This window comes from Zootoca vivipara, chromosome 3 (assembly GCF_963506605.1).
Source record: "Zootoca vivipara chromosome 3, rZooViv1.1, whole genome shotgun sequence".
NCBI lineage: Eukaryota > Metazoa > Chordata > Lepidosauria > Squamata > Lacertidae > Zootoca > Zootoca vivipara.
In genome coordinates, this window is record NC_083278.1 from 7,138,411 (window position 1) to 7,146,983 (window position 8,573).

The 8,573-nt window shown below is 41.9% G+C and overlaps 1 long non-coding RNA gene across 1 annotated transcript in view; it reads left to right on the forward strand.

Annotated features, from left to right (window-relative positions):
* The window catches only part of LOC132591825 (uncharacterized), a 28,472-nt gene extending 20,110 nt beyond the window's left edge, over positions 1-8,362 (forward strand). The window contains exon 3 of the long non-coding RNA XR_009557239.1: positions 8,298-8,362. This is a non-coding gene — a long non-coding RNA (uncharacterized LOC132591825). The remainder of the gene's footprint in view (positions 1-8,297) is intronic.
* Positions 8,363-8,573: the final 211 nt, after the last annotated feature.

The window sequence follows — 8,573 nt, forward strand, 5'->3', positions numbered from 1 at the left end:
GTCCACAGACAGGTTTTCCGGGTCATGTGGCCAGCATGACTAAGCCACTACTGGTGAACCAGAGCAGTGCCTGGAAACGCCGTTTACCTTCCCGCCGGAGCAGTACCTATTTATCTACTTGCACTTGACGTGCTTTTGAACTGCTAGGTGGGCAGGAGCTGGGACCGAACAACGGGAGCTCACCCCATCACGGGGATTCAAACTGCCAACCTTCTGATCGGCATGCCCAAGGCTCAGTGGTTTGCACCACAGCGCCACCCATGTCCCAATATCCCATAGCAGATGTCATATACATCAAAACCCTTAAGATGAGCTAAGACAGACTTTGTTTATATTATTTAAAGCATTTATAGCTTGCCAAGGTAGCTAATAGTCTAAAAACAGTAGGTGTTAAATACTTTTTAAAAAAGAAAATAAAGAAAATTATTGAAGGCAGAGTTAAATGCCCAGAAGTAGCAGAACGAAATATACTGTACATTTCACAGCAATAAAGAAAAAGAAAAAACCCACTTAAATTCTATGATTCTGTGACAATAGGGGTAGACTATAATTCCCATCAGCCTCAGCCAGCTGCAGGGAATTGTGGTCCAAAATTCTGGTTGGCTACCCTGACTTAAAATAGTGGTAATATAGAAACACCAAGCAATCAAACCTCACTGTTAAAATGTCCCTAAAAGACAAGGAGGAAGGTTGGCAATTAAATCCGTTTGCCACATGGCACAAAACCATGAAAGAGATGGCAAGTTCCCTGAGGACGGGGTTCCAGAGCCTGGCATCGCTCCCAGCTTCATTTCAACACTGCCTTTAGCTTTCCCAATTCACGTCCAACAGCGGAATATAATAGGTGTGGCCAAAGAGAGGCAGGTCTAGGCAATGTGAAGAGCATAGAGAAGGTGTTTGGGGCACTAGTGATGGGATGGTGCAATGAGGGGCATTGCAGTAGGCTCAGCTAGGTCAAGCCCAGGATCCATTTAACACAGGCAGAACCTAAAACGTTTCAGGGATTGATTTGGAGTGCAGGCAGTGGGTTGTGAAGATTTCGCACACAGATGCAGAGCCTTCAGTCTTCCCTGTCCTAGGTTCTGTAAGTCATAGAATCATAGAGTTGGAAGAGACCACAAGGGCCATCCAGTCCAACCCCCTGCCAAGCAGGAAACACCATCAAAGCATTCCTGACAGATGGCTGTCAAGCCTCTGCTTAAAGACCTCCAAAGAAGGAGACTCCACCACACTCCTTGGTAGCAAATTCCACTGCCAAACAGCTCTTGCTGTCAGGAAGTTCTTCCTAATGTTTAGGTGGAATCTTCTTTCTTGTAGTTTGAATCCATTGCTCCGTGTCCGCTTCTCTGGAGCAGCAGAAAACAACCTTTCTCCTTCCTCTATATGACATCCTTTTATATATTTGAACATGGCTATCATATCACCCCTTAACCTTCTCTTCTCCAGGCTAAACATATCCAGCTCCCTAAGCTGTTCCTCATAAGGCATCGTTTCCAGGCCTTTGACAGGCCTAGATCAAGTATCCCCGAACTCAGCCCTCCTGCTGTTTTGGGACTACAATTCCCATCATCCCTGACCACTGGTCCTGTTAGCTAGAGATGATGGGAGTTGTAGTCCGAAAACAGCTGGAGATGGGGATGCCTGCCCTAGATGTGTCTTTGAAAAAAAATTATCCTCATCACTATTATCAGCACAGTTTCTTCTCTAAACTGCCAGTCGCATATTATAAGTTGCCCACTGAGGAGGCCAAAGCCCCAGAACATGGGCAGCTGGACCTGCAATGCCCACTTCTCAGAGGCATCAACACCGTCCTCCCTGCATGATGAAGAAGAACCCAGCCCTACTATTGAGTGGGTGGAGTTATTTTTGGCCTTATGAAGATTACCAAAGTGGAACCAGAGAAAGTGACAGTTGTATTTTCACATCCTGCACACTTTCTGCTCACCTCAGGAAGCTCATGTGATCACAGTCCTGTCTGAGCATTTCTCTGGACGAGGTCAAGTGATCTGTGGTCAAATTAACATAGCTTGCACTCAACGGATTTTGTTCCCTTTCATTTCAACCTCCGCATTCATGTGCCTTTTCCAAGCCAGCATCCCTCGAAGAAGCTCAAAGGAACTTGAATAAAGAAGTGCCTGTCTCCACATGGTTTGCCTTCCCTACCACATTTTAAAAAAACCAACAACCTTTATGCATAACTTTCAAGTGAACCACAATTCATGACAATGTTTTTCCAAGTGTTTTACTTGGTTCGGATGAGTTTATTTTTCCTGCCGTGCTAGGAGTGTGGTGCTGACTGTCTCACAGTGAGAGACAAACTGGAGTGGCTGCCAGGATGTCATAAAGAAATCAGGTAGCCAAGGGAATGGCCTTGTGAAGGAAGGGAACTCATTTATCTTGAACAGAAAACCTCCCTTCATGGCTGGCTCCTTGTCCAACTCTAAGATACACTTAACCTATCAGCGATGGGAGATTAAATACCCCCTTCTTCCCATGGGTCAATTTCATCACCTCCATGGGTGACCTCCCCATGGCCCTCTCATTTTTTTGTTTTGTTTTGTGCAAAAAAACATACTTATCCCACTTCTGTTGCAATTATAATGAATGACCACATGGAACATATCACAATGTAAAAGGAGCAGATTTACAAAAGGGAAAACTGGCATTTGTGTTCTGAACTCTCATTGATATATTTTGGAATGTAGCCATGCATGTGTAAAATTTCAGGAGGAAAAACACACAAACATTAACTGGATATAACTTAATCGGGACTAGTAAAAGCATTAAGCCATTTCACATTCTAGCATCTAGCTTTTACTTCATCCTGTACTGAGTTATCTTGGGTTTTCCTTGGGTTTCAGTGTAGGTACTGAAGTGTAGGTACCCTACACTTTTTGGGGGGTCAGCTAAAAAATAATACTAACCCACCCCCAGGACATATGGGTTAGGAAACCAAATGTTCGTTTTTCCTAGAGGAAACAACTAGTCAGTCCACAAACCTCTTGCCAAGGTATGAATGGATGGCTGGCATTAAGGGATGTGAACCAGCCTTTTCGGGAGGTACATGCCTAATGTTGCCCTTGATGGCAAAGTCCCAACAAAGGCACTGAGGCACCTTCTGAAGGCTATTTGAAGGTGGTTACCAAAAATTAAAATCTTTACATTAATCTTCTGGTTCATGTCCATGTACTCCAGTAGGCCTATCTCATTCTTCAATATCTGAGAAGCACATTCTGTTGTTTTTTAAAAGCAATTTATTAAATTTTTCAAATAAACACATTAAACACTTTAAACAAAACAAAACATTCAACAACAAACACAACACACACAATTTTTCTCTTTTTAACACCTGTTCATCTATCTCGAATTCCCAATGCTCTGCCGAGCTTTGACTTCCCTCCCTCCCCTCATCTGGTTTTCTTATCAACTCTTATCTCGCAGTTCCTTTACTCCTTCTACTTAAAGTCATTTCGTAGGATTTATTTCAGTCCTGCAAGTGTCTTTAAACTTCTACAATTCCTCTCCATATAGTCCACAAATTTACTCCAGTCTTTTTGGAACTTTGCCTCTCCCTGGTTTCGGATCCTGCTAGTCAGTCTTGCTAATTCAGCATAGTCTATCATTTTTGTCTGCCACTCTTCAATTGTCGGTAACTCCTGAGTTTTCCATTTTGGGGATAACAAAGTCCTTGCCGCAGTTGTCGCATACATAAATAATACTTGATCTTCTTTTACAATCTCTTGTCCTATATGACCCAATTAAAAAGCCTCTGGTTTTTTGGGAAAGGTATATTTAAAAATATTTTTCAGTTCATTGTATATCATTTCCCAAAATCTTTTAATTTTTTCGCATGTCCACCACATATGATAAAATTCACCCTCCTTCTCTTTACATTTCCAGCATGTTTTACTACTCATCCTATACATCTTGGCTAATTTTACTGGTGTTAAATACCATCTGTAAATCATCTTCAAAACATTCTCTTTCAGGGCAGTACATGCAGTAAATTTCAATGTTTGATTCCACAATTTCAACCACACATCATATTCAATATTATACCCAAAATCTTTTGCTCATTTTATCATCACATCTTTTGTCAATTCATCCTTCGTATACCATTCTAACAACAAATCATACATTTTTGACAACAATTTTGTCCTGGCCTTCCAACAATTCTATTTGAAATTTGGACCTTTTATCTTCAAAACCTGTTTTCTTATCATTTATAAACACATCATTTACTTGGTGATATTGCAGCCATCCAGTCAGAAATTCTTTAATTTCATCATAAGGTTTCAACTTCCATCTGAGAAGCACATTCTAAACAAGCCATCCCTAACCTGGTGCCCTCCAGCTTTGGCTGATGGGAGTTGGACGTCTTCAGGTTCAGGAGGCAGTTCTAAGCAGAATGACCATGTTCTGGAGAGGGAAAACGCTTTAAATACATTGGGTAGTACCCAATTAACTTTTCTCAGAGTAGACCTATTAAAATTAATTAGCATGATTAAGTTGGGCCCATTAATTTCAACAGGTCTACTCTGCGTAAAACTCAGTTGAAGAGTACCCATAGTACCCAGTAGTCAAACACCAGTGTTGAAGCAATGATTCAACTTTGTTGGACTGGTCATGTAGTGCAGATGCCTGATGATCGTCTTCCAAAGCAACTACTCTATTCCGAACTTAAAAATGGAAAGCGTAACGCTGGTGGTCAACAAAAGAGGTTTAAAGACTGTCTCAAGGCAAATCTAAAAAAATGTAGTATAAACACTGACAACTGGGAAACACTGGCCTGTGAGCGCTCCAGTTGGAGAACAGCCTTTAGCAAAGGTGTCATGGGCTTTGAAGACACTCGGAGAAATGTGCTAAGAGGAAGGCACGCTTGGCAAATCCACACCGTGATCAACTCCCGCTCGGAAACCAATGTCCCCACTGTGGAAGGACGTGTGGATCCAGAATTAGCCTCCACAGTCACTTACGGACCCATTGTTAAAACCGTGTTTATGGAAGACAATCTTACTAGGATACAAGTGATCGCCAAAAAAGAAGAAGAGGAGTCAAATAACTATGGTACAAGATGTGTGAACCTTTGGGCATGTTCTGGGAGCAATATCTGAATCTTTTCCTATTTAAAAAAATGCACCCATTGGCTTTTTCTTTCTGCCTCCCTGCAAACATTTTAAAAATTAGAATAAAGAAATGTAATGACAGCATGGCCTTTAAAATAATTTGTTTATAGCCGACAAACTTGTTGTCAATAGGCTTTTGCCCAATGAGCCTCATTTGGACTTATCTGATGTGTTATTGGAAAGCATTAAAGTGGATTATTGATTATTTTACAGTAGAACTGAACGGCAATTGTTTAGACTTGCCAGTGAATAAGCTACAAGCCCATAATATTATATATATTTTTAATTGAATGTCTGTATACTAATGCACAGAGCATGGGAAATAAACAAGATGAACTTGAGCTCTTGGTACAGCAAACTAAATATGACATAATAGGCATCACTGAAACCTGGTGGGATGAGTCTCATGACTGGAATGTAGTAATAGAGGGATACAATCTATTTAAGAGAAATAGACCAAACAGGAAAGGAGGAGGAGTAGCTTTATATGTTAGGGATATGTATACCTGTGAAGAGATCCAGGATTTAAAACTTCAAAGCCAAATTGAGAGTATCTGGGTCAAAATTAAGGGAGAGAAAAACAACAGTGACCTCATTGTGGGAGTTTACTATAGATCCCCAAGCCAAACTGAGGACACAGATGATGCCTTCCTGGAACAGATGGCCAAGCATTCCAAAGGAAGTGAGATAGTAGTAATGGGGGATTTCAACTATCCTGATATTTGTTGGATGTCAAACTCAGCCAAGAGCATAAGGTCGAACAGATTCCTCACTGGCCTTGCAGACAACTTCATTGTCCAGAAAGTGGGAGAAGCAACAAGAGGATCAGCCATTTTAGATCTGGTCCTAACCAATGGTGATGACTTGGTTAGTGGGGTAGAAGTGGCAGGATCATTAGGTGGGAGTGACCATGCTCTTCTGGAGTTTATTATCCAGCGGAAAGGAGCAACCAAGCATACTAAGGTCCAAATTCTAGACTTTAAAAAAGCCGACTTCAGAAAACTTAGGGAAAAGCTGGGTGAAATCCCATGGACAGTAATACTAAAAGGGAAGGGAGTTCATGATGGTTGGGAGTTTGTTAAAAGGGAGATATTAAAAGCACAACTTCAGGCAATACCAATGAGACGGAAACATGGAAGGTGCCTAAAGAAGCCAGGCTGGCTATCTAAAGAACTTTTGACTGAGTTAAGATTTAAAAGGGATATGTACAAAAAATGGAAAAGGGGGGAAATCTCCAGAGAGGAATTCAAACATATAGCCAGCACGTGTAGAGACAAAGTCAGAAAAGCTAAAGCACAGAATGAACTCAGGCTCGCCAGAGAGGTTAAAAGCAACAAAAAGGGCTTTTATGGGTATGTCCGTAGCAAAAGGAAAAACAAGGAAACAGTGGGGTCACTCAGAGGAGAAGATGGTGAAATGCAAACAGGGGACAGAGAAAGGGCAGAACTCCTCAATGCCTTCTTTGCCTCAGTCTTCTCCAAGAAAGAAAACAACGCCCGACCTGAAGAATATGGAGCAGATGATTCAGCAGGGGAAACACAGCCCAGAATAAGTAAGGAGGTAGTACAAGAATACTTGGCTAGTTTAGATGTATTCAAGTCTCCAGGGCCAGATGAACTACATCCAAGAGTATTAAAAGAACTGGCAGAGGTGATTTCAGAACCACTGGCAATAATCTTTGAAAATTCCTGGAGAACAGGCGAAGTTCCAGCAGACTGGAGGAGGGCAAATGTTGTCCCTATTTTCAAAAAGGGGAAAAGAGAGGACCCAAACAATTACCGCCCAGTCAGCCTGACATCAATACCAGGAAAGATTCTAGAGCAGATCATTAAGCAAACAGTCTGTGAGCACCTAGAAAGAAACTCTGTGATCACTAAAAGTCAGCATGGGTTCCTGAAAAATAAGTCATGTCAGACTAATCTGATCTCATTTTTTGACAGAATTACAAGCCTGGTAGATGAAGGGAACGCTGTGGATGTAGCCTATCTTGATTTCAGCAAGGCCTTTGACAAGGTGCCCCATGATATTCTTGTAAAGAAGCTGGTAAAATGTGGGCTAGACAATGCTACCATTCAGTGGATTTGTAGCTGGCTTACTGACCGAACCCAAAGGGTGCTCATCAATGGCTCCTCCTCATCCTGGAGAGTAGTGACTAGTGGGGTGCCACAGGGTTCTGTCTTGGGCCCAGTCTTGTTCAACATCTTTATCAATGACTTGGATGATGGGCTTGAGGGAATCCTGAGCAAGTTTGCAGATGACACCAAGTTGGGAGGGGTGGCTAACACCCCAGAGGACAGGATCACACTTCAGAATGACCTTAACAGATTAGACAACTGGGCCAAAGCAAACAAGATGAATTTTAACAAGGAGAAATGTAAAGTACTACACTTGGGCAAAAAAAATGAAAGGCACAGATACAGGATGGGAGACACCTGGCTTGAGAGCAGTACATGTGAAAAGGATCTAGGAGTTTTGGTTGACCACAAACTTGACATGAGTCAGCAGTGTGATGCAGCAGCTAAAAAAGCCAATGCAATTCTGGGCTGCATCAATAGGAGTATAGCATCTAGATCAAGGGAAGTAATAGTACCACTGTATTCTGCTCTGGTCAGACCTCACCTGGAGTATTGTGTCCAGTTCTGGGCACCACAGTTCAAGAAGGATACTGATAAGCTGGAACGTGTCCAGAAGAGGGCAACCAAAATGGTCAAAGGCCTGGAAACGATGCCTTATGAGGAACGGCTTAGGGAGCTGGGTATGTTTAGCCTGGAGAAGAGAAGGTTAAGGGGTGATATGATAACCATGTTCAAATATATAAAAGGATGTCATATAAAGGAGGGAGAAAGGTTGTTTTCTGCTGCTCCAGAGAAGCGGACACGGAGCAACGGATTCAAACTACAAGAAAGAAAATTCCACCTAAACATTAGGAAGAACTTCCTGACAGTAAGAGCTGTTCGGCAGTGGAATTTGCTGCCAAGGAGTGTGGTGGAGTCTCCTTCTTTGGAGGTCTTTAAGCAGAGGCTTGACAGCCATCTGTCAGGAATGCTTTGATGGTGTTTCCTGCTTGGCAGGGGGTTGGACTGGATGGCCCTTGTGGTCTCTTCCAACTCTATGATTCTATGATTCTATGATTCTAGTGAGTCAGTTTCACATCCCCTTGCCTCCTCTTAGATGTAGACACAGCATTGTTCATCATGATGGATTTTTGCAGTCTGATGGGCCTAGATGTAGACTTATGACAAACAACATTACCAGTAAGTAATTTTCTCTTTACTTCATATAAACAGATGTCTTTGATACACGACAATCTCATGGGTATTCAGGTTTCATGCTTATTTTAAGAACTTTTGTTTACTTTGTGATCTTCGTAGACCATTGACATCCCATTTAATTTTGATGACCTTGTTTATTTTACAGCAACATACATTAGAAGTGTTCCTTTAGGTA